The sequence below is a fragment of the Anas platyrhynchos genome, chromosome Z, assembly GCF_047663525.1.
Source record: "Anas platyrhynchos isolate ZD024472 breed Pekin duck chromosome Z, IASCAAS_PekinDuck_T2T, whole genome shotgun sequence".
In the NCBI taxonomy this organism is placed as follows: Eukaryota; Metazoa; Chordata; class Aves; order Anseriformes; family Anatidae; genus Anas; species Anas platyrhynchos.
Window position 1 is genome coordinate 20,465,804 of NC_092621.1, and position 26,865 is coordinate 20,492,668.

Here is a 26,865-nt window from a genome sequence, read left to right on the forward strand (position 1 = left end):
CAAGCATAATAGTGATTTTTTTGTACAATGTTACAAGTGCTGTAGCATATTATTCTTGACTGAAGTTTGATTAATAATAAAAGAATGCAGTAAAAATGTTAGTTCTAAAAGGTTTACAGACTTGACAAATAGAAGGAAAACGTGACGAACAGGTTCTGCATTAAAATACAAAACCATTCATCAAATAAAAATGCGTATAAAGTGTGTAAAGCTTTCTGGAACCTTTGCACTTTATAACAGTGCAATAAAATGCATTACAAACTACACTGTATATCAACGGGAAAGATCCTAACTGCCCTGGAGGCTTGTGCCATTCATTTGCATACAAAGTGCTCCACAGCAGCAAAAGGAATGTTAATAAGGTTTCATGCTAAGCATTCTGTTCTTCATGTTTTCTGGCATCTATCTTTCAAATACCATCTACTGGTTAATACAAGACATTTTGTAAGAGTTCTGTGAAATCATAAAAGTTAAACTCAAAGAGTGGAAAAAGCATCTGTGATAAATTTAGCTCAAAGGGTCATGCAGTCATGGGACCTTTAGTAACAGTTGAGTCTGTCAGTGTGTGCAGGTTACTGGTCTGTAATAGTGGACTTAAATGTTTAACATGGACTCACTATGTTGCGAAACTTTTTTATTCTTTAAACAGATGGGATAGATCATGAAGAAAATCAAAATCAGTATGATATTGAGGTGATGGGCTATTACAGAATTGATGGTCATTTTAAAGCATTTTTTAAAGGTTCTAAATTGTGTTATCGAAGTATTAATTATTAAAATAGCCAGTAAGGGGCAGTAAATTAAATTTCTCAAAGACACAAGAAATCACAGTGACAGATCCAAAACCATTGTAAGAGCTTAGGCACATGTCAGCAGAAGGAAAATATATCTAATGTCATTGGAGGCATTCTTTTTTTTCCCAGAACAATATATTTTGAGTAAGCCCATGTCATACTAAATCCAGAAAGCCAAAATGCAAATTATGTACAAACACAAAATTAAAGAGAATTTAAAAAGAGAAATATAAGCATATTCATTATTGAACCCTGAAGGTTTATGAGCAGTTGCACATGGTTTTACAGATGTACATATAGAATATGCATTGTACATGAATACAAGCAAATATTTGAGACAAATGCAATAGCCATTTGTAGCATCTGATTTATACATGCAATTCTGTAACTTAAAAAATGTATATTTCTTTTCCCTTTTAGAACCTTTTTTTTAGGGTGTCAGTAATAACACAGGAAATAAAACTGGTCTTGAACTGAGCTCTTGATGATACACCGTCACAATTAAGACAAGTGTTGACTGCATAATGAAAATAAGGCAAACAGATTTTACGATAAAGAGAGCACTGTAAGATGGTTCCATTCAGTGCTGCTACACACACTAATAACGAAAACAACAGTATTTACTATCTGTGTATCAGTTGACCAGTGTTTTTATCGTATAGTCAAGCTCTCTAAGGAAGAAAAGATACCAAAGGAATTAAGACAGTGATTATAAAACATGTGCAGGATTTGAGGAAGCTTTTATCTTAGTTACTCAACCTCAAACTAGTAAGTAATCAAAAGAATACCAGTGTTGCATTACACAAAGCTAAAAATTAATGTGAATTGGAAAAAACATGGCTTAGGGAATGAGGCACAGGCTGGATTGGTTTGTTCCATGTTTGGGAACATCTTTATCTCAAGAGTCTGGAAAATTTGCTTAACCATTCTGAGTTTTGACTTCCTCAATTTGTAAATTGAACCAGAAATGTGCACTTGCAGCCCAGAAAGCCAACCATATCCTGGGCTGCACCAAAAGCAGCATGACCAGGAGTGGGAGGTAGGTGATTCTCCCCCTCTGCTCTGCTGTTCTGAGGCCCCACCTGGAGTGCTGCATTCAGCTCTGGAGCTCCCAGCACAAGAAGGACACAGAAGTATTAGAACAAGCGCAGAGGAAGGCCACAAGGATGATCAGAGGGCTGGAGCACCTCTCCTATGAAGACAGGATGAATGAGGGGTTGTTCAGCCTGGAGAAGAAAAGGCTCTGGGGAGACCTTACAGCAGCTTTCCAGTACCTAAAGGGGGCCTGCAGGAAAGCTGGGGAGGGGATTCTGTCAGGGAGTGTAGTGACAAACTACAAGGAGTAGTTTTAAACTAAATGAGGTAAATTTAGATTAGATATTAGGAAATTCTTTACTCAGAGGGCAGTGAGTCATTGGAGAGGTTGCCCAGAGAAGTTGTGGATCCCTGGAAGTGTTTAGTTGGATGGGGCTTTGAGCAACCTTGTCTGGTGGGAGTTGTCCATACCTATGGAAGTGGGGTTGGAATTAGATGGTCTTTAAGGCCCATTCCAATCCAAACCTTTCTATGTTTCTGTGAAATCAGGTATAAAGCACATGCTACTTGAAAAGCACTTGGACAAAAAAAGAGCTGAAAACATGCTACAGGTATTATATACAAGTTGAAGAAATAGATTCAAAATATTCCTTTTTTAAGACAAAGCAAAAGGTCTGTAGTCTTTTAAGACTTGAATTTAACATTGTAATTTAAAACAGCAACAGTAGATACCATTTTTCTTGTTTACTACAGTGACAAATTCAGGAATTTCTAATTCTGATTTCTAAAACATATTTCTTTAGGATACTTAGAGACACTGTCAATGTATCAGGAGAAACAGAATCCTGGAAGTCTTAACATGTAAAGAATGACTGAGCTGTATGTTGTTTGGAATGCACATTAGCAAATGAAAGGTATATGACACAGTTTTGCTTCTTCATGTGCAGCCTCATGAATCTATTTCAGGTAGGATTTCCTATTCCATCATGAATCTATTTCAGATAGGATTATCATAGGATCTCTAAAAATCCAGAGCTTGGCTCTTTCATTCAGCACTATCCTAGTTTTGTTTAGCTACTATTACAGCTGGTTTTCTACAACGTTTCTGCCATTCCTTTCTTTTCTTCATACATGCTTTCCAGCTTATATGTTTATCTTAAATTGTTTTCAATTTAGAAAGAAGTATGAAATGAGACCCAAATTTAACCTTTCCAATTTCTGGGAGCTCTTACTCCGCAACAAAAACAAATTTCCTCACAAGTTAAGACCATACTAGTTAGTTTTGCTAAACTGTGGGTTGCAGAGTTCATCCACAGCACTCGTTTATCCTCTTATATTCTGAATGACAGTACAAGATTGAAGGACAGAAAAGATTAGCAAGATGTTCTTATATTAACTGTGCATGGGTGGGCTTGAGAACTAGTAATGCAAGAGTTGGTTCAGAACAGGTATCTTTCGTTAATAAGAATTAGCCATAGAATTAGAGAAGGAAATTTTTGACGCTTCAGAAAATTGTACTTTGCTCAATGCAAGTAATGATTTCAAAAATACTCTTTTGTAGGATATTGACAGAATGCCAGAGAAACAAACTCTGCTGTTCATTTTTAGGTAACAGCATATTCCCTCCTGACTGAAGCTTATATATCAAAGAGGAAAAAGCTATATATAACTGTATAAGTAAAGTAACAGAAAAATATAATAATAATTACAGCTTAGTATTCCTAAGAATTAAAATAAAAAATAAAAAAATCCATTTGGACATGCTTGAGGTGACCCTGCTTGGGGAGGGAGATTGGAACAGATGACCTCCAGAGGTCCCTTCAAATCTCAACCATTCTGTGACTCTGAAAAAGGCAAACCCAAGGGCACAGAAGAAACAGTCAGTAACGTTTTGCTCCTATAGTCATTTATATTTAGCTGCCTAGATCAAACTACCTGACTTATGAATAAATATGGTTTATTTGCTCAGTGATTACAGTGTAAATAAAGTTACTATGTGGTCTAAAAAAGCTTTATCCAGACTCAAGCATGTAAAACTCCTTATAGGTAGCATAGCAAAGAGGGGCCTTATGTGAGGATACCTGTCATATTGCCTTTTCTTTGTGGAAACTCAGCTGTGGTACCCTTTGAAACTGTCTGGTGTTGCTGCCTGAGTTGCACCATGACAAGCAGATGAGAGATGTCTTGGGGATAGGGCTTAGAGTTTCTCACTCCCTAACACAGCAGAAGCCTGGTTCTTAATAATCTGGAGTGCAAAAGGTGTCCCTCTGCCTTTACTATATACAAGTTTTCATTTAATCCATTCCATTATGCAACTAGAGATTAGTAAATTCAGTACTAAATGATCACTATCCATCTAGGCTCAGTTGTTGTATCACGGTAGATCTAGTAGATCTGTGTACTTCATTTGCCAGTGATTCAAAAACAAACAAACAAACAAGGGATCGTTTTCTATATATAGGATTATTTTTTTCCCGTCTTTTAATTCTAGGAAATGTGATCTCATACTATCAGCTATGGCTGTGGGCAATGCGAATAAAAGCTATCTATGAATGTTGGACTGGAAAATACTCGAAAATTTAATACTGGAAAACAGTGAGTAGCATAAAAATAAATACTAGCCCACTGGAAGACTTTGGACTTGAGCTGAGCTAAGGCTCCCTAGTGTATCAGGCTGTTTTTTTGTTGTTGTTGTTTTGTTTTTATTTAAGTAAGATGCATACAATTCAAACAAACAACAGATATTCAAACTCTATATAATATAAAAGTATACTTTGCACTATAAACTACAGTCATGTCAGCTCCAAATGGATATACTGCAATAATTACAGAAGTCATTATGCTGTTAGACGGAAAATCTATTGACATTTCCATCATACCTTCTGTTTTTCAAGGGTTCATAGCTCATTAGTAACTATTTGCTAGACACAAACTTGGATTACAATGTCTCAGCTAAACAGTTGCTTAAAAAATAAACATAGGGGCTTAAATATAAGTCACTACAGAGCTAACCAGCAGCTATATTTTCCAAGTACAATATGACGGTCTTTTTGGCTTAAAAAAGGTAAAGACTAACATTTTTTCTCTTTTGTAAATGAAGCAGTGACTGCTAGTCACAGTGAGTGACTACAGTAAGAGTAGTCTCCAAATTCCCTTTACAAAGATTTCATAATTTGGGCTGGTCATGGACACAGTTACTGTTAAGTGAGAATAATAATCAAATACTACTTTGTAGGATAAAAACCCTTCATTGTTGTTAAGAATTGGGTAGTTTTGCCATTACCACTCAAATACTTAAGGAGAGACACCTGTGAAATGCCTAGGAGTACCATTTCAAGAAGATAATATACTAATGTTTCAACAATACAAAATACGCCACAATTTCAAGAAGACAAAACTTATATATATAACTTGAAAATTAACTGATCCACTTAAATTTTAAGTATGTTAGCAAATCTTATATATTAAAGCTCTTCTAAAAATATTTTATGTTGTTCAGAACAAAAAATCTACCACTGACAAAAAAGCTGTTTTGTCCAGCCACACATATTCTACAATGAACGTGTCTCAGTAATGCTTTTGTCTTTCTGGAAGCTGTGAAGAAATCAGCTTTTACTGTCAGAACGTCTTTCTGAAAGCAAACATGAGCTATGGTATTGACAGCTGTGTAGCAGCACAGTTCTCTAAATGAGAGGAGAGTGGATTTCCCCGTGTTCTTCACTAGAATCTTGGCATCCAGAGGTATTGGACCATGACCTGAGTGAGTCATACATGGATAGAATTCCTGCTTGGTTGAATGACATCATTCATGCTTTTAAGTCCTTCTGGAAAATGTGAGGAAAGAAAATTAAATTTAAATCATTTGTTCTGCTACTGAAATTTTCTTGAAGAGGATTTACATCTTCTGGTGTATGGTCATTTGTGTTTCCATTGAAACACAAATCCAAAAAATCCACTGAAATGTATATAAATTTCTCAAATTTTGTTTATCTCATATTTGTTTTTCGGGTAAGGGAAGCTTCAAAGACTTACTCTAGATGGTATAACCGAGAAAGAGAGAGAGAGAGAGAGGGAGAGAAACCCCACGCATTTCATACTCATAAACTCAAATCTGTGATTTAGAACAAATAATAAATATGTTTTAAAAAGGCAGCAACTCACAAGAGAGCACAAATCAAGGTCAAATTCTGAGTACATTACTTGCCATGAATTATTGACTGAGATCTAAATGAGAAACACCAAGAAAGGAATTTTCTCACTAGCCTTGAGCTGTCAGAAGATTTGGATACTGATTTAAGCTGGTCAGTTAGGCTCTGTTTATAGACAACTCTGATAGGTACTTTCAGGGGCAGTCTGTTTCCATGATTTAGACATCTATTTTTAAGACAGAGTGATCTGTTCCTCACAACTCCCTATCTGTCTGTCAACTACAGAGGATATCTGCCTATTTCACACTAGAAACCTAGTTTTTGCGTGTTTCAAAAGATGTGCTTGCTAAATCTGTAAGTTGCTATGCTTTTTTTTTTTTTTTTCCCTATTCACACTCTTACTTGTAGCAGTTGAACTCAATGTAGATAGGATTAAAGTTTTTCTTTCTTTTAGAGAAATATAGGCTTCAAAACACTTTTTTTTTTTTCATTTTGCCTTACATTTTATCATATTTGGAACTAGTGAAGGAAGAACAATGTCAAGACATTGCTTCCCCAGTTCATACTAATGAATTAACCACCCAGGTTTGAAAAAGCTACAACTCTAACCTCTCAGCCTTTCCTTCCCAGTGGGTGGGAGAAGTGACGAAAAGGAGTATGTATATGGTAAGTCACGTATGTTTAGCACTGAAACTTACCTAAGACAGACTTCTCCTGAATAACCAAACATCTGGAAGAGGAATATAGAAGTTTCCCATACTCACTGATCCTAATTTTCTCTTCATTTTAGGACAAATTTATTAGTTCTATCTGAACTTTTTATTTCACTTTTCCATGTGAATTTTCCCCCTTTTTGACAACTTATCAGGCGTAAGAAGAGCACATTGAAAAACAAATCTCAAAAAAATGTCAGACACACTGGCTGTTAAATATCTCTGGCAGAAATGCCTATAGCCAGAAACTTTGCTGTGTTGTGGATATATAAATTGCATAAATTCGATGCAAGCATTTCAGCATTGCCAGTACAGTGCCACATTAGACATGGTTAGCAATGTGAGTCTTTCCTCTTGGCCCTTCTATTAGTAAAAAAGTTTCCTTGTGTTTAACCAAATTCCTGAAAATATGTCATGGTTCAGAGTCTTACATGTGTATAGTTCTTTTTTGTATAGGCATATATGTAGGACAACAATTCTGAAACTAGCAAAGTTTTAACTGATACTTTGATAGTGTTTTCCTTTCACGTATTTTAATGATAAGACTTCTACTACAGCAAATTAAACTTTTATTTTTTCTTGATGTTCTCCTTTAGCAGTTGATTAGCAGAGCTATCTCTATTTTTAACCACTGAATCTGATCCAGCTGACTTCATTCAACTCGTTTTCTGCTGTGTTAAATGCAGAACAAATAAGATTTTTTTAAAAAAAGAGTAAAGGCATGAAGTCTTCGTCTTTTTCGACAAAATATCTTTTATATATGGCTTGCAACCCATCGACCTTGCAACATTTCTTTAAAAAAATAAACAATTTACGGTTGCAATAACTTTTGTATTCAACATGTCTGAAAGTCCATTACTTATGTTCTAGTAAACATAATTTTCAATGACAATTAATAGCAGTTCAAATCAAGTAAGGGGCCTGAACTTAACTTACTCCTTTTCTTACAAAAGAATAATTCTGAAAGAATACAGACAACCAAGTACCTCCTAAATTGATGTCTTTTTCAATGTGTACTTGCTCAAATACAATGAAAATAAATATTGTAATTTCTCTGAAGAATTATGAAACTTTTCTTTCCACTCTCTAGTAGCTCCCAAAACTCTTTGAAAGTAAGATTTTCTCTAATTAATTTTTCCTTTAAAGTAATATGCACTATCCAATAAAATAAATTATTTTGTGGTATATTTTTTGGAAAAGGCCTTACAGATTCTTCTAAAGAACAGCTACATGGTTACAGTAGTTACCCACTGTAAAATTAATTATGTCTCTGTTGTAAAATTCAACCATTTTAGAAATGTTATGTAAGTTATAAATTTTCACCTTGAAATAATTGTAATTGGCTTGGTCTAAACCTCACAGATTTTCCATATTTCGTTTGCTCATGTACCTACCATTCAGTGCTTCAAATGACCTCCTCCTGGCTAGATCTCATTTTCATTCTCCTTGAGCTCTGGCAGATTTTGAAGACAGAAACTAATTCCCAATTCTAAAAGTTCTTTCACACTCAGCATCCTCTCCTGTTTCAACTCTGCTGTCTGACTGAAATCTTGTTTTCCTCTCTCAGTTTTAACCAGCATCTTCTCCAAAGTTAATTTCTTAGCCTTTTGTATTTGGCATCTTTTTTCTCATCCATTACTTTAAAACTACTCTAACTATTAAATGTTTTTAAACAGCATGTTTATGTTGAATCATTTTGTAGCTTTCTTATCTCACTTTACCTAGCTGTGCTTCTCAGAGCATTTAAATTTTATTATTATTTTTTTTTTTCCCCTCTCACTTCATCATGCCATCCTACAATCCTTTTGGCTTTGATTCTTTGTTTTGGCCTCAACAGCATTGGTATATCCAAACATCATTGCTTCCACTTAGATAATATTTCTAAAATAAATAATAATAATGAAGATAAGTAAAATGAAATGAAATGAAATAAAATAAAATAATGCCAATCTTTCCAGATTTCTAAAACTGAATTAAACTTTCTCCATCTATTCCCCACCAGACTTGGCTGGTATCACCACTTTTTAGGCAAAAGAACTGCCACAACTTTCTGGCTCACTGCTCCAACAGCATAATTCTTTTTGTATATCCCTAAGTATGGCTGTCTCTGTCCATTTCTCATATGTAAGTTATTTTTTCTATATAAATTACATTATCTTTCCTCTAAGTCATTTACATCTCTACCTTATCTATTAGTTTGTCCTACAGTTGACATTATTCTTACAATAGACACCTTCAGTTACCAATATTTTGCTCCTTTCTCAAGTATTTTGTAGAGTCATGTAGACTCTGTGAGCAGGAAAAACGACTCCATGAAATTTCATACCCTCTCAAGCTTCTCCTCAGAAACTGTCTTTACCAGAAAGGGCATAGAAGTGCCCTGACAATGGCTAGAAAATGAAAAGTTGGACTTCTATTTGTATAAAACTGAGTAAAATCCTGACATCACAGAACTGTTACTCTTTCAGTAGAACTAGAGTAACACTGATTACATTTTATGGTTACTACCTCTACTTCAAGCATAAGTGTTCATGTTGTCTGCTTACTATTGCATGATGTTTCTCAGAAACATCACGATCTCAGGAGAGCATGGCATCAGCAAGGCTTTTGAGTGTCTCCCATAACATCCTCTTAGACAAGCTCAGAAAGTGCAGCCTAGATGAGTGGACAGTGAGGTAGATTGGCAATTGGCTGGAATGCAGAGCTCAGAGAGTTGTGCTTGGTGTTACAGAATCTAGTTGGAGGCCCGTAGCTATCAATGTCCCTCTGGGTGTCAGTACTGGGTCCAGTGTTGTTCAACCTATTGATCAACTTGGGCAATGAAATGCAGTGCACCCTCAGCACGTTTGCTGACAACACAAAGTTCAGAGGAGTGGCTGATATCCCAGAGGGCTGTGCTGCCATTCAGAGGGACCTCAACAGGCTGGAGGGTAGGACTGAGAGGAACCTCATTAAGTTCAGCAAGGGAAAGTGCTGGGTCCTGCACCTAGGGAGGAATAACCCTAAGCATCAGCACAGGCTGGGGGGTGTCCTGCTGGAGAGCAGCTCTGCAGAGAGGGACCTGGGGGTTCTGGTGGACAGCAGGCTGACCATGAGCCAGCACTGTGCCCTTGTGGACAACAAGGCCAATGGTATCCTGGGGTGCATTAAAAAGTGTGTTGCCAGCAGTCAAGGGAGGTGATCCTCCCCCTCCGCTCAGCCCTGGTGAAGCCACACCTGGAGTATTGTGTCTGGTTCTGGGCTTCCCGGCACAAGAGGGACATGGAGCTACTGGAGAAAGTCCAGAGGAGGGCTACGAAGATGATGAGAGGACTGGAGTACCTGTTGTATGAGGACAGGCTGAGAGAGCTGGGTCTGTTTAGCCTGTAAAAGAGAAGACTGAAGGGAGACCTCATCAATGTGTATAAATATCTGAGGGGAGGGTGTTGAGAGGATAGAGCAGGTCTCTTTTCAGTTGTGCCCAGCAACAAGATGAGAGGTCACGGGCACAAAGTGAAGCACATGAGGTTCCAGCTGTCTATGAGGGGGCACTTCTTTACTGTGAGAGTGACAGAGCACTGGGACAGGTTGCCCAGAGAGGCTGTGGAGTCTCCTTCTCTGGAGATATTCAAGCTTTGCCTACAAGTCATCCTGCACAATGTGCTCTAGGGATCCTGCTGGACTAGTCCAACTGGGGAGTTGGACTAGATGATCTTCAGAGGTCCCTTCCAACCTCGGCCATTCTGTAATTCTGTATCTGAATACCTTGAATCAGTTTTGCTTGTGCTTAAAACTAGAGAATATTCAAGCTATTAAGAAGTAGTTTTTCATGGAATAATTTATTTTGAATGATTTTAAATCTTTTATGAATCTGGTCACAGGTAGGCAAATGAGTGTCAAAACAGAGTACATGTAGTAAATTTTGTTTGGCAGTTTACTTCATATAAATAATGTCTCCTTGCGCCAATGGAAATTAATAGCATTGTGGTTTGAAAAAGCATACTAATTGATTTTATAGAAATTTACACTAAAAATAAATCTAAACCACAGCACTTATAAGTCAAAAGTAATTAATTTATTCAGCACGTATAGCATGCTCTCTATTGGTTGCTTTAGAGAGTATCTAGGCTATAATTTCATTGTGGTTGCATGAAGCCTAGAAAAGCTAGAGTTGTTTTTTTCTCTTTACTGTCAGCATTTTACATGCAACTTTGAAAGGTGGTTTGTTTGGTTTCTGTTACGCACTCAAAGAAAGCTTTTAAAAAAATAATACTTGACTTCAAAGATAATTCTGAATTATTATTCAAATTGGCACTGTAAATTAACTACAGAGTTGTTAAAAAAAAAAAACCACTTCCCTAAAAGTAAGTAAAAGTTTACATGAAAGTAACAGATTCATTTACAGAAAAATTCAGAAAGATATATAAATACTTAAATAGTAAATGACTTTTTTATTTGAAATTAATTTTAGCATTTCAGAAAACTGTGTTGTATTTGATACAGTTAAACACTGTATAAACACTGTAAAAGGCTACTACTGATATAAAATACTGTCTGTAATAATTTTAAATGTTCTGTGCTCATAAGCACATATAATCTAACTTCTGCTAGCATTTAAAATACTCTGGTGACTTTACAAATCACAGCAAGAGATACATTTCTGCCTGAGGACTATGAAAGTTTTAAAATGTTGAATTTTATTTCTTGCTGTTTAAGCAACTTATATATATGTATATATATATATATATGTAAATATATATATGTGGATTCAGTCCTGCAAGGTCCAGGTGATCAACACCCAGATAATGTGGTATTTAAAAAACCTGGGTGATGTTTTTTTTTTTTTGTTTGTTTTTTTTACCCTTCTCTTTTTCTCCATCATGCTGCTTGGTGGTTATTTTAGACAAGAACAGAAAGTTCACTTTTGCCTTTTACAACTCAAAAAAAGTTCTTGGCATATAACACAATTATCAGTTGGGATGCCATTCTTGCAAAGATAAGGATGAGCTACTAGGACATTTTACCTAAAAAGTTTTCAATCATATTACTAAATAAATATGTAAAAAGTACGAGTCCTTCAATGTTTATTTTAAATTGTATTTAACTGTGTTAATGAATGTGATAATTATATGAACATTTGAAGCTTAACTATCCCAGTCTTTCTTGTCCAAATCCTCCAAACATTGCACTGAAAGTTCTCTTAACACGGTTTGTATCTGTACCGTTTTTCCTGCTAGCATAATAGTTTCCCTGCTCAAGCCCTCTGCTGATTACTTGCTTTACAACCCTTGTCATGTGGCTCAAAAAGTCACCATTTTAGAGAAAACTATGGGCATAACTCATGGGTTTTCCAAAAGGATTTGCACGGAAAGAAATTATAAGAACTGCTCATTCTGCCAATGTTCTCTCAGCAAGACACAAAAGGAAAATAAAAACTGAAGAATCTTTCTAGTTTTTAGTAAAATTTCAATGATCTGAAGAAAGATAATAAACTAGAAACCTAAAAATATTATTTTAACTCAAGTGAAGTAGAAATGCATTTAAAAACAATCAGCTACTGATTTCAGTCCTCAGTTTTGCAATTTAATAAGGATTCACATCCTCTTGGTTGATTTATATATATAAAACAGAACCCACACATGCACAATCCCAAGATAATAAAGAAATATCTGTGGTACCTAGCCAGTCACATATGTGTGCCATATTGCACACCATTCAAAGGTCTCCTAGAGAATGCTGTGCTCTCAGGAACCCACATCGTACTTTCAGGTCTACTTACTCACAACTTTGTTAGCAATGACCATACATTTCAGAAATATGGGTCAGCAGCCATTTGTACCAAAGCAATGTCTGCTCTAAACTTCTAAAAGAACAAGTCAGAGAAGGATTGGTTTGTTTGTTGTTGTTGTTGTTTGTTTGATTGTTTGAGATTAAAGGTTTTTTGTATGATAACTGTCTATACAAACAACTTCAGTTTGCCAGTTGATGATACCACAATTAGTGAAGGAAAAAAGGGGATCTTCCAAGATACTTTACTATCTTTATAGGATATAAATGTTCCATGATTGGTTATTAAATATGGTATTTTACACTGTAATTAGAGAACATGTAATAAATTAGTATGTTGATTTGTCAATTCTCTGTACAAAGAAACAATTGTCAACAATTTCACTGCTCAAGAAAAAAAAAAAAAAGTACATCATACCTTACAAAGAAATGAAAAACAGAAAATGCCCAGGAGATGTATAAAACATACCAGCATGCCACAAGCAGTTATCACCAAGACACTTTCTCTAACAGAAGGAAATAATACTAGACAAAAAGATTAGGCCTATCTAGAAAGAATTTACAGGGTTCTTGGACAGTCCACAGAATATATAGGCCAGTAGACAGAAAAATGAGAGAAAATCGTTTATGCATGTTTACACTGTTTATCAGTTCTACATCTCTTCTATCTGACTATAAAAGGAATACACAACTTTACAAGTTCTTTTCCAAATTTCTGTGCTTCTTACTGCAATTGTCGTGAAGGAATTTAGTTCTGGAAGGGATTAATATATGAATGGGCTTTTCTATAAGACTGAATAAAACTGAAAAGTCTATTGAGACTGTGCCCACATTGTTAGATTGGATCCTACTCATGGAATCAGTCCCCCAAGACCACTGTGCAGAGACTAAACTTCACAGTGTCTTTAAAGGCAGTTCAGATCTTGTTGGTTTAAAATTACAGGAGATCAAAGAGTTGATCTAGTTCAGGACATTCTAATTCATTTGATTTAATTCTAATACAGGACAAACTGTAACAGCAGTAAAATACAGAAGGCTTTTATGTGAACTACCTGTGACTTTAAAGACAGTGAAGCATTCATTTAGAGAGGGGCTGCCTGGGCAATCAACATGTAATTTATTTAATTTTAAAATAACTTAAATTCTAAAGCTCCTTCTCCTCTGTAAACTTCATGACTTTCTATGAAGTGCAAGATGTGAGACTAATAGTATAGAATCTGAACCTATGATTTCAAAAATGTATATAGTGAAAATAAAAATTGTAGTATCAAAAAAATAGAATTAAAATGTGGCAATTTTAAAAGTCCGCAATCAATAGAAGGTATTTCTAGAGAAGCCAGGTTTGCAGAAGAAAATGTCTTTCAAAAGGTGAGTTGACCGTACTGGAAGAAACGTGAGACCTTTGGATATAAAATCCTTTCTAATACCTAAGAAGTAGAGAACAAAAAACTTCTGGTAAATTAGAACCAGATGTTCTTAGTTTAATCTATTTCTGTTTATTATTAAATCTGTGAATAAGATTATGATGGGAAAAAAAAAAAGCAAAAAAAAAAAAAAAAGGCAAAGCAAAAAAAAACCAACAAACAGACCTGTAAAGAAGGAGATTTGGGAAAGGGAAAAATAGCATGTCGATACAGAGCAAAGAGAAAGCATCTGTAGAACAGAAGGTGGCCAGTAGGAGGATGGAGAAAAGAGAGAGAACGGAAAAAAACGATGTCTCTGTGGAAACAATGAAAAAAACAATGTCTCTCTTTCTTGTCCAGTAAAATAATGACTTTTAATTCCTAGGCTAGCATTTAAATGATATTGCTAGGTGTCTTTTGTGTATCAGACAGGGATAATACACGGCTGCTGTTGAGCCTGTTTCTGGCCTTCCTCTGTTGATTCATCAAGATGGTGCTAAAGAATTTGCCTTTATAGCTCAATTTAATCCTTGTATTATTCCATTTTCTGAAAATGACTTAAGTGTTTCTATTTAAAATAGGCCTCTTCAGTTCTGTGTACTAAGATGGAGAAATGGTTGAAGAAGTGTTAAAAAAAAAAAAAAGAGGGAGAAAAATGCATTGAAGCTTAGAAAAACGAGTTATATCCCTGTTGAGAAGTTCTCATCAACTTGTATCAGCAGCCAAACAAAAAAAAATCCAACAACATTGATCATCAGAGTAGTTAAATCATTTTTCTAAACAACCCTAAAACCTTTTTACAATTTAGCTATGCTTTACATATCCTGGCTTTGTTTTAGTTTCAGTTTGAATATGAAACCTACTGATCTTTTACCTCCTGCAGTATGTACATGTAGTATTTAAAACAAATCTAATCACTTGAGTCTTTGTCTCCTGCAGGAACTTATCCATAGATGTATGGAACTGGTAGAGCTTCAGTAATTCTAATCTGTTCTGTAAACATGAATCTGAATATGCATGAGAGCACCACATTCAAAGTTATCTCCACTGGGCTTTTTTAAAATAAGCTCTTTTGATAAGCTAGAGCTACACTGAAGCAACAAAATATGTTGATATATTTTGGTATATCTTGGTATAAATACCAAGATATATCTTGGTAGATATAACATTAAAAAAAGTAACCTGTTTTTCCTTAAGTGCAAAATATGATGTCTTATAAATAAATAATCATAAATAAAATAAATCATAAATTAAAACCTTCCAGAATATATTCTTCGAATCACAGAATCACAGGCTCGCTTTCTGGGCTGCAAACATACACTGACAGCTCGTATTTAGTTTTTCACAGAATCACAGAATCACAGAATCGTCTAGATTGGAAGAGACCTCCAAGATCACCTAGTCCAACCTCTGACCTAACACTAACAAGTCCTCCACTAAACCATATCACTAAGCTCTACAACTAAATGTCTCTTAAAGACCTTCAGGGATGGTGACTCACCCACTTCCCTGGGCAGCCCATTCCAATGCCTTACAACCCTTTCAATAAAGAAGTTCTTTATCATTCCCCAGTCTGTACTGATGCCAGGGGTTGCCCCAACATAGGTGCAACATGGGGGCACCTGGCCTTACTGAAGCTCATTAGGTACACATAGACTCACTTCTGAAAGACCTGTCCAGGTCCTTTTGGAGGGCATGCCAACCTTCTGTTGTATCAGCTGCACCACTCAGCTTGGTGACATCTGCAGACTTACTGGGCAGGCACTCACACCCTCAGTCTTTGTCATCAGTAAAGATACTAAACAGTACCAGTCCCCATAGGGATACCTGAAGGGTACACCTCATCGCTGATCGCCATCTGGACATTGAGGTATTGACTGACAGGCACACCCATTAAACAGAAGTGGTATTTAACTGCTCATTGGTTTAACAGAATACTTCATTTGGAAGGGACCTACAAACAACAAGTCCAACTGTCTAACTATTTCAGGGCTGACCAAAAGTTAAAATACATTAATAAGGGCATTGTCCAAATGCCTCTTGAACAGCAACAGGCATGGGGCATCAACTACCTCTCTAGGAAGACTGGTTTGGCCACCCTCACAGTAAAAAATGTTTTCGTATTGTCCAGTCTGCACATCCCCTGATGCTGCTTCGTGCTGTTCCCATGCATCCTGTGATCAGTTCCCAGGAAGCAGAGGCTTGCACCTCCTTCTGTGCTTCTCCACCTTGGGAAGTTGCAGAGAGCAATGAGACCACCTCTGAGCCTCCTCTTCTCCAGAGCGGACAATCCAGGTGTCCTCAGGCTTTCCTCACAGGACATACCCTCTAGCCTTTTTACCAGCTTTGCTGCTTTCAAGGACCTTAACATTTATTTATTTATTTATTTTAACATTTTGGATCTCTGAACTGCATACAATATTCAAGGTGAGGTCATACCAGCGCAAAATGTAGTGGAAGAACCACCTCTTTTGACTGGCTGGGAATTTTGTGTTCATTGTACCCCAAAATGCTGTTTGCCCTTTTGGATGCCAAGCCACACTGCTGACTCATGTGAAACCGCATGCCACCATCACCCCCAGGTCCCTTTCTGATGAGCTGCTCCTCAGCAACTCATCTCCAAAACTGTGCCTGTGTCCAGCATTACTCCATCCCGGGTGCAGAACCCAGCTTTTTCCTTTGTTGAACTTCATGCTGTTGATGACTGCTCAATACCTCTTCAAGGCCTCACATTCCTCCAGTGAGTGAACAGCACCACTTAGTTTAGTATTGTTAGCAGACTTGCTAAGGATGCATTCCACTTTTGCATTCAGATCACTGTTATGAACAGGGCTGGCCCTAGAACTGAGCCCTGAGGCACACTGCTGGTGATCGTCTGCTGATCAGATGTAGCCCCCTTCGTTACAACCCTTTGAGCTCTACCATTGAGACAGTTCACTACCCAGCATAGAATGAACCTTTTTATCTCACTGCTGGACAGCTGGTCCAGAATAAGGGACAGCATCAAAGGCTTTACTAAAATCCAGTAAAGTTTGCAGGTGACCTTATCATAGAAGGAGATCAAATTACTTAGGCAGAACTTCCCCTTCACGAACCCATCTTGACTATATACACCTGATAATAGTTTTGTTCTTTCTTTAATGCCTTTCAGTGTCCCTCAAGAACAATCTTCTCCACAATTTTTCAAGCAACTGAAGTTAGACTATCAGGTCTGTAGTTCTCTGGTTCTTCTATTGTGCCATTAGTGTAGACTGATGTAACATTGCCTAGCTTCCCATCAGCAGGAACCTCCCAAGACTCCCAAGACCTTCAGTAAATTGTTGAAAGAGGTCCAGCTCTACCATTCGCTAACTCCCTCAGTACCCTGGGGTGAATCTCTTCATGCTTCAGGGAACTATAAAGATACAGCCTATACAACTGGTCCCAGTCATGGTCCTCCAAAGCTGAGGACCCAACAGCCCAAGGTCTCATTAGAATTAAAAGCTGAGGCAAAAAAAAAAAAAAGGCAATAAATGGCCATGCTTTTTACTCTGTTGCAACTGATTTTTAAATTGAAGTTGATGATTGCTATTAATCACAGAATCATAGAATTTCTAGGTTGGAAGAGACCTCAAGATCATCGAGTCCAACCTCTGACTTAACACTAACAAGTCCTCCACTAAACCATATAACTAAGCTCTACATCTAAACGTCTTTTAAAGACTTCCAGGGATGGTGACTCACCCACTTCCCTAGGCAGCCCATTCCAATGCCTAACAGCCCTTTCAGTAAATAAGTTCTTCCTAATATCCAACCTAAAACTCTCCTGGCGCAACTTTAGCCCATTCCCCCTTGTCCTGTCACCAGGCACGTGGGAGAACAGGCCAACCCCCACCTCGCTACAGCCTCCTTTACAGTATCTGTAGAGAGCGATAAGGTCTCCCCTGAGCCTCCTCTTCTCCAGGCTGAACAAGCCCATCTCCCTCAGCTATACCTCGTAAGACTTCTTTAACACCTTCCTGAAAAGAAAGAGAGAGAGAAAGAGAGAGAGAGAAAGAGAGAGAGAGAGGGGGAGAGAGAGGGGGGGGGGGAGAGAGAGAGAGAGAGAGAGAGAGAGAAAGAAAGAAAGAAAGAAAGAAAGAAAGAAAGAAAGAAAGAAAAAGAAAGAAAGAAAGAAAGAAAGAAAAAGAAAGAAAGAAAGAAAGAAAGAAAGAAAGAAAGAAAAAGAAAGAAAGAAAGAAAGAAAGAAAGAAAGAAAGAAAGAAAGAAAGAAAGAAAGAAAGAAAGAAAGAAAGAAAGAAAGAAAGAAAGAAAGAAAGAAAGAAAGAAAGAAAGGAAAAAAGGAAAAAAGAAAGGAAGGAAGGAAGGAAGGAAGGAAGGAAGGAAGGAAGGAAGGAAGGAAGGAAGGAAGGAAGGAAGGAAGGAAGGAAGGAAGGAAGGAAGGAAGGAAGGAAGGAAGGGAGGATGACAAAGCACCTGAAGCTTAATGGTTTACATGTGGTTGAAAACCAGGAGACTCTCTTCACATTCCAGTGGCATACCTTTGTTCATGTGCTCTGCTATCACTTTTCTCTCCCAACACACAGAAGCTAGCATCAAGACATCTATCAACCCAGGTCATCCACTTGAATTTCATTCTAAATTATCACAGAATCATCTAAGTTGGAAGAGACCTCCAAGATCACCTAGTCCAACCTCTGACCTAACACTAACAAGTCCTCCACTAAACCATATCACTAAGCTCTACATCTAAACATCTTTTAAAGACCTCCAGGGATGGTGACTCAACCAATTCCCTGGGCAGCCTATTACAATACGTAATAACCCTTTCAATAAATATGTTCTTCTAATATCCAACCTAAACCTCCCCTGGCACAACTTTAGCTCATTCCCCCTCGTCCTGTCACCAGGCACATGGGAGAATAGACCAACCCCCACCTCGCTACAACCTCCTTTACAGTATCTATAGAGTGCAATAAGGTTGTCCCTGAGCCTCCTCTTTTCCAGGCTGAAGAAACCCAGTTCCTCATAAGACTTGTTCTCTAGACCCCTTACCAGCTTCGTCGCCCTTCTCTGGACTCGCTCAAGCACCTCGATGTCCTTCTTGTAGCAAGGGGCACAAAACTGAACACAGTACTCGAGGTGTGGCCTCACCAGAGCCGAGTACAGGGGGACAATCACTTCTCTAGACCTGCTGGCCACACTGCTTCTTATACAAGCCAGGATGCTGTTGGCCTTCTTGGCCACCTGAGCACACTGCTGGCTCATATTCAGCTGACTATCAACCAATACTCCCAGGTCCTTCTCTGCCAGGCAGCTCTCCAACCACTCATCTCCCAGCCTGTAGCTCTGCTTGAGGTTGTTGCGCCCCAGGTGCAGGACCCGGCACTTGGCCTTGTTGAACTTCATGCAGTTGACCTCAGCCCATCGGTCCAGCCTATCCAGATCCTCCTGCAGAGCCTTCCTACCCTCGAGCAGATTGACACACGCACCTAACTTGGTGTCAACTGCGAACTTACTGAGGGTACACTCGATCCCCTCATCCAGATCATCGACATGGATATTGAAGAGAACTGACTCTAGTACTGAGCCCTGGGGGACTCCACTAGGGACTGGCCTCCAGCTGGATTTAGCTCCATTCACCACAACTCTTTGGGCCCGGCTATCCAGCCAGTTTCTAACCCGAGAAAGCGTACAACAGTCCAAGGTAAGAGCAGACAGTTTCTTTGAGGAGAATGCTGTGGGAAATGGTGTCAAAAGCCTTACTGAGGTCAAGGTAGACCAAATCCACAGCCTTTCCCTCATTCATCAAGTGTGTCACTTTGTCATAGAAGATCAGGTTTGTCAAGCAGGACCTGCCTTTCATAAACCCATGCTGACTGGGCCTGATCACCTGCTTGCTCTGCATGTGCCATGTGATGAAACTCAAGATAATCTGCTCCATGAGCTTCCCTGGTATTGAGGTCAAACTGACAGGCCTATAGTTTCCTGGGTCTGCTCTCTGGATCTTCTTGTAGATCGGCGCCATGTTTGCTAGTTGCCAGTCAACTGGGACCTCCCCTGATAGCCAGGACTGCTGATAAATTATGCAAAGCGGCTTGGCCAGTTCTTCCACTAGTTCTGTCAGTACCCTTGGTTGGATCCCATCAGGCCCTATCAACTTGCATACAACTAAGTGCTGTAATAGGTTGCCAGCTATTTCCTCATGGATTGTGAAGGCCACATTCTGCTCCCTAACCCCTTCCACCTGCTCAGGGTACTGGGTATCTAGAGAACAACTGGTCTTGCCGCTAAAGACTGAGGCAAAGAAGGCATTAGGCACCTCAGCCTTCTCCTCATCTCTAGTCACTAAGTTTTCCCCTGCATCCAGTAAAGGATGGAGATTCTGCTTAGTCCTCCTTTTTGTGTTGATGTATTTATAAAAATATTTTTTGTTATCTTTAACAGCAGTAGCCAGTTTGAGCTCCAGATGAACTGTGGTTTTCTAATTTTGTCCCTACACATCTTTACAACATCCTTATAATCCTAAGTGGCCTGCCCTCTTTTTTTTTCCCCTAAGCTCTAGCCACAACTCTCTGCTCAGGCAGGCTGGTCTTCTTCCATGCCCACTCGTCTTTGGGCACATGAGGACAGAGCACTCCTGAGCCATTACAATTTCCTTCTTGAAGAGTGCCCAGACTTCCTGGACTCCTTTGCCCTTCAGAACTGCCTCCCAAGGGACTCTACCAACCAGTGTCCTGAACAGCTCAAAGTCTGCCCTCCAGAAGTCCAAGACAGCAGTTTTACTGGTCCCCCCCCCCCGACTTCACCAAGAATAGAGAACTCTACTATTTAGTGGTAACTCTGCCCAAGACAGCTCCCAACCACCACATCTCCCACCAGTCCTTCTCTGTTTGTGAACAGAAGGTCCAGTGGGGCACCTCCCCTGGTAGACTCACTAACCAGCTGTGCCTTCACGCTCTCCAGAAACCTCCTAGACTGCTTCCTCTGAGCTGTATTGCATTTCCAGGCTATGTCTGCGAAGTTGAAGTCCCCCATGAGGACAAGAGCTGACGATTTTGCAACTTCTGCCAGCTGCCTGTAGAATTTCTCATCCATTTCCTCATCCTGGTTTGGTGGCCTGTAACAGACCCCCACCAGGATGCTTGCCTTGCTGGCCTTCCTGCTGATCCTAATCCATAGGGACTCAACCTTAGCATTCCCAGTCTCAGTCTCAAGTTCCACAACATCAAAACACTCTCAGTGAAGTCCAGTTATTTTCTTTGGTTTTACCCAATCTACATTACTTAATATAGTAATGCTACTATTCTGACATTCCTCTTACCAAGACGTTGATTTCAGTTAATGTGATTTCATACGTACCTTGGAAAGCATTCTTCTCTGTAAATTTGCTGGTTCAAGAAGCTGAATTATATCAGAATGTCTTGTTATGAGCACTTTGTTATAACATTTTACTACTCTATATAGCAAAGATCTAACTAAACATGCAAATCTCAAAGACGAGCCAAATCAAATAGATATAAAGGAGCCAATTACTGAAAAATTTTCCATACACTTCAGTCTAGCACACTAGAGAGTAACAGCAGCACACTGCAGAAGACTGTTCATGAACTTAAACGCATACCAAATGTTGAGTACACTGTACATTTGTGTTTATAGCATATTTGGCTTCCGTATAGTGGGATTAGGCAAATTTGACATTGAACAGTGTCCTACAGCTGCATTGCATTTATTCGTTTAACTTGTCCTTCAGAATTCTTCCTTTTTGGAGAGGAAAAATATTTTTATTTGAATTAAAAATAAAAAGCGGCTGCAACAAAACTTTTTACTTCCTCACCAGCACAAACTAAGTTTACACACCACCTCAGAAGAATTGAACATTAAATTCTGTGTTTGATGGTAATATGTTTTTATAACGTAATTTTTATAACATTGACTTGATTACTTTGCAATTGTTCAAAGAGGGAAGGAGCTCAAGCAGCAGTGCTTTTAAGTACATACCACTTTAAAGTGTACAGACCTAAGAGGCATGTGCAGAGATTGAATGCTGTTTTCTGTCCTGTGAGTTGATATTCCAGAGAATGTCAACACTTGCAGGTCATTTAGGTGACCTGGACAGTAAGACAGTTAACCATGAAAATTATGTTCCCAGAAGCATTACTGAAATGACATTTCTTTCATTTAAAAAGGTCTTCTTTAGAACATCTTTATATATTTTTTGCTATTTTTTTAAATTAAATTTAATTGCAGGAGTTATTAACACTTTTTTTTTTTTTTTTTTTCACATTTACAGGTCAACAAAAGCTATGAACAAAAACTTTTATCTTGATATGAAATTCACCATGGCAGTGATGTGAAATTCAGTATAGCACTGTTGCTTTGAAAATGAACGAAAAAAATGCTTCTTCAGTTAAAGTGGCTGTGAAAGATATATATAGAGCTGATAAAAACATGTAAAAAATTTATTAATTTTGTCTGAGGCCCAAAACAGAAACTTTCTGCATGGCAGCATTACTGGCCTGCCATCTTTGTTTACAAGGTTATGGATTTTTTATATAAAATTTTACCTAGTAAACCATAATAAAGCTATGAGATGACTTTAATCTAAATCTCCATCAAGGTGCTTCTTGCTACTGGCAACTTGAGATGGCACTGACTTATACCTGTCCATTTCACAAATAATGTTTATTTACTATATAAATGGTTCTAATAAGATAATTTATATTCACAGGAGGAGGATATATATTTTTGTGTCTTGAGTTTAGCATGGTGTATTCATTAAAGTAACTCAGTGGGGCAGACCGCCAGCTCCAGAGATCCTAACTCCTGTTCCCGAAGAGCTACAAATCTTGGTTTGCCAAAGAGAGATATTATGGATTGAAAGTTTCTATGAAGCTGGGTAATTATTTCAGCCTTGCAAATAGGAGAAATAAAAGAATTGAGCTGTAGCAATGTACTGTAGATTTTGCTAACTGTTGCTTAGACAGTGGTTGTACAATACTATCTAAAACTTCCTTCATCTGCATGCTTTTCTCCTCCTATTCTTTCTTCTCTCCTCTCTACTCTCTTTGCCCAATATTTTTCTGTAATGTAGCCAAAGCAGAGATGGATATTAAAGTTGTAAAAGTTAATTCTTAAACTCCTCGTAACTTTCTGCAGTTATCTATTTCTTAATTTGCAGTTCTCAGTCTATAGGTAATATGGCATTGTAAAACCCAGCATTTACAGATGGAAAAAAAAAACAACATATTTTGAAATTTAAATTAAAGATATATCGACAAAGCAGAATTAAATCACAAGAATATATCAAACAAGCACAGAATTTTCATTATCTACCTGGTAAGTATGAAAATGAAACTTTTCCATAAATGTAGTCTGTACAACGTGTTATTCCATTACCTGTATACCAAATTACAGTGTTATTATATATACTTAGAGACACAGCAAATATAAAGAAGGTAACTACAGCAGGCAATTTGATAGCCAGAAATATATTCTAAAAATAAATAAACAAATAAATAAAATAAAATAAGAAAATTCTGCAATTACTGAAATTACAAAAGAGGATCAGATAATAAATATAATGAAAGACATTCAGATTATACACAAAAATGTTGAATATATTCATAAACTACAGATGTAAAAATTTTGAAGAAAAAAATCCCTTTCAAAAAAGTCCCTTTTGTTAAGCATGTAAAGGGACGCATGAGCAGTCTTTCTAATGGTATATTTGCACTTTACCTCCTTAAACTTTCTATTTTAAATGGAAAAATGAAGATGCTGTACCAAATTCAGGATAAGATCTGTCGGATTTTATATGTAGAAAGCTTTACACAATTGCTACAAACTGCTTACATTATTACCATAAACTCTGGAAGCAGCTATTTTGAGGGAAGTAACTTTGTAAACCCAGAGAGCTGACCTGATCAAGCTCATGTCTTACTGAAACAGTGTGTACTTGGAAGCAGTTCTACTTTAATCTTTTTATAGTAACAGTATATGATATTTAACAGTGAATTAAATATTCCAGGATCAGAATAATATGTTGTTGTAAAAAAAAAAAAAAAAAAAAAAAAAAAAAAAAAAAAAAGTTAACTACTTAGAAGTGTTTTCTGAAATATTATTTACAATTGAGGGCTAATAACAACCATTTATTTCTCTTTTGCAAAGCTAAGTAGCTGGCAAACTGTGACGACATCAAGCAATTCTGCACTGTAATAAATAATTTTCACTGACAATCTCTGACTGCTTTTTATCCTCCTTAGTTTAAACTTACATAAGCTATTATAAACTATAATCAAAATGACAAATTAACTCAAAATGAATGGTCCAAGCTATGAAATATTTTCTTGGTCAAAGACCAACCGTTACTTTGAAACAGTGAAGAGAATGCAAATTTACCATATTTCTTTCTGAGTGGAAATTGAGAGTACATCTTTTCCAGAACAGTCTGCTGCATTCTTTACATCTTAAAACAGTCCTGTTACACAGCTTGAACATCTGCATCTTAAAAAAATATCAGAAAAGAAGAGTCTGGGAAGTGTTTCATGTTGATAGCAACCTGGATAAATCCCATGCCTATCTAATACATGATAATGCTACTTTGAATTCTAAAAGAAACAAATACTTCAAAATAGTCAGACACTGTGATGACCAGCCTGGGGTCACTTCCACTGTCCATATTGTGACAAAACCACTTACTGAAATCACAGAATCACAGAATTGTCTAGGTCAGAAGAGACCTCAAGATCATTGAGTCCAACCTCTGACCTAACACTAACAAGTCCTCCACTAAACCATATAACTAAGTTCAACATATAAACATCTTTTAAAGACCTTTAGGGATGGTGACTCAACCACTTCCCTGGGCAGCCCATTCTAATGCTTAACAACCCTTTCGGTAAAGAAGTTCTTCCTAATATCTAATATCTAATATATATCCTAATATCTCATAAGACTTGTTCTCTAGACCCCTCACCAGCTTCGTTGCCCTTCTCTGGACTCACTCAAGCACCTCGATGTCCTTCTTGTAGCAAGGGGCACAAAACTGAACACAGTACTTGAGGTGCATCCTCACCAGAGCCGAGTACAGGGGGACAATCACTTCCCTAGACCTGCTGACCACACTGCTTCTTATACAAGCCAGGATGCTGTTGGCCTTCTTGGCCACCTGAGCACACTGCTGGCTCATATTCAGCCAACTATCCACCAATATTCCCAGATCCTTCTCCTGTAGAGTTTTGGATGAATAAAGTTTTGAGGGTCTGGCTGTCAAAGTGACAGTACCCTGCCCTGCCAACTTCTAAAACATTATTTCCAGTCTCACAAGACTAAAGTATTTTCCTTAGAGCTCCTGAAATCTAGCTATTATACAAACATATCAAACTGCATCATAAGAAAGCTTTTCTGGTTTTGGGAAACCTTTTCATATTTAACCACTGGAATATAAAAGAAAAAAAAAAAGGGGGAGGGTGGGGGAGGGGACAGACAGAGAGGGAATTAAGCAAACTCTCATGATTCTCCAAGGCATAATTAAAAATAGTTGAGGTCAACAGTACTTTAACATAATCAGTCAAAATATAATCCAGTAGAAAACTTTATTCGCTTCATTTTAATGGGACTAAACAGACAGAAAGGGACTAAAACATTCTTAATGCAGGTTTACTAACATCCACTGCATATCTATAGTGTATTAAATACTGATTTCTCTGCTTTGAGACTTTTTACTTCTGCAACTCAATGTTACTGCAGTTTCCATTATCCCACATTTCCATCACCTTCACTTTTTGCCACAATTTCTGAAGGCTTTTCTTTGCCAGCAGTTCTCACTGTTAGAAAGATCAATGAAACAGTGTTGGCCTGGGTCACCTAACAGTGTCGCAGGAAAAACTGAGAAGGTTGTGGGAATTACCATGGACAACCTGACCAAGGGCCACTCCAAATAATTATTTGACACTCTCTTATTCTGCTCAGGGGAGTAGGAGAGGTTAGTATTAATAGGAGAAGTTATCATTAATAGAAGAGGTTAGCACTATGAACCAGCTAGTCCTAGTTCACCAGCTGTAAGAATTTCTGGGCTGTTCTATTCAATGTATAGATACAACCAAATTATAGTCAGAAAATCAGAGACCTCATAAAACCTCACAAAACATAGCTCACAATAAAACAAGCCTAGCCAGCGCTTTCTGATAATATCAAGCCAAGCCACCTTAAAAAGTGTTTTCACATCAAAATGGTACAGAAACATACTTTTTTTTTTTTTTTTTTTTTTTTCCAGCATAGAAAAGATTCATATCATTGTACAATTTTCTGTTTAACAGACACTACCTGCCCTATCACAAGGGATTGTACTGATAGGGCAAGAAGTAATGGTTTTAAACTAAAAGAGGGCAGATTTAGATTAGACATAAGGAAGAAATTCTTTACTGTGAATGTGGTGAGGTACTGGCACAGGTTGCCCAGAGAGTCTGTGGATGTCCCCTCCCTGGAAGTGCTCAAGGCCAGACTGGATGGGGTTTTGAGCAACCTGGTCTGGTGGGAGGTGTCCCTGCCTGTGGCTGGAGGGCTGGAAATAGGTGGTCTTTAAAGCCTCTTTCAACTCAAACCATTCCATGATTCTATCCTACTACATATTTCTATTTCAACTTTATACGGTTTTACAGGTTAATATGTGATGTATTTAGGAGTCTGGGTTGAGAAATATGCGAAGCATAATTAAAGTTGCATAGCTTTTATTATTATTATTATTATTATTATTATTAGCATTATTATTATTATTAGCATTATTATTATTAGCATTATCAGCATTATTAGCATTATTAGCAATATTAGCATTATTAGCATTTATTGTAAATAATATCCTAGAAGGGATATCCAAGCAAGACAAACTGTGAAAGAAAAACTTAAGCCCTTGGTAGATTACAGAGGTATCTGTTTCTCTGCTAGTGAAGCTGAAATTTTGTCTGTACTTTGGAACAGATTTTTAATGAGATCAAACAACATTTTGCTATTAGCTCTAAGTATGAAT

At 37.6% G+C, this 26,865-nt stretch overlaps 1 protein-coding gene across 5 annotated transcripts in view; it reads right to left on the minus strand.

Moving 5' to 3' along the window:
* PDE4D (phosphodiesterase 4D) overlaps positions 1–26,865 on the minus strand; it is a 674,141-nt gene that overhangs the window by 152,442 nt on the left and 494,834 nt on the right. The gene's annotated exons all lie outside the window — the stretch shown is intronic.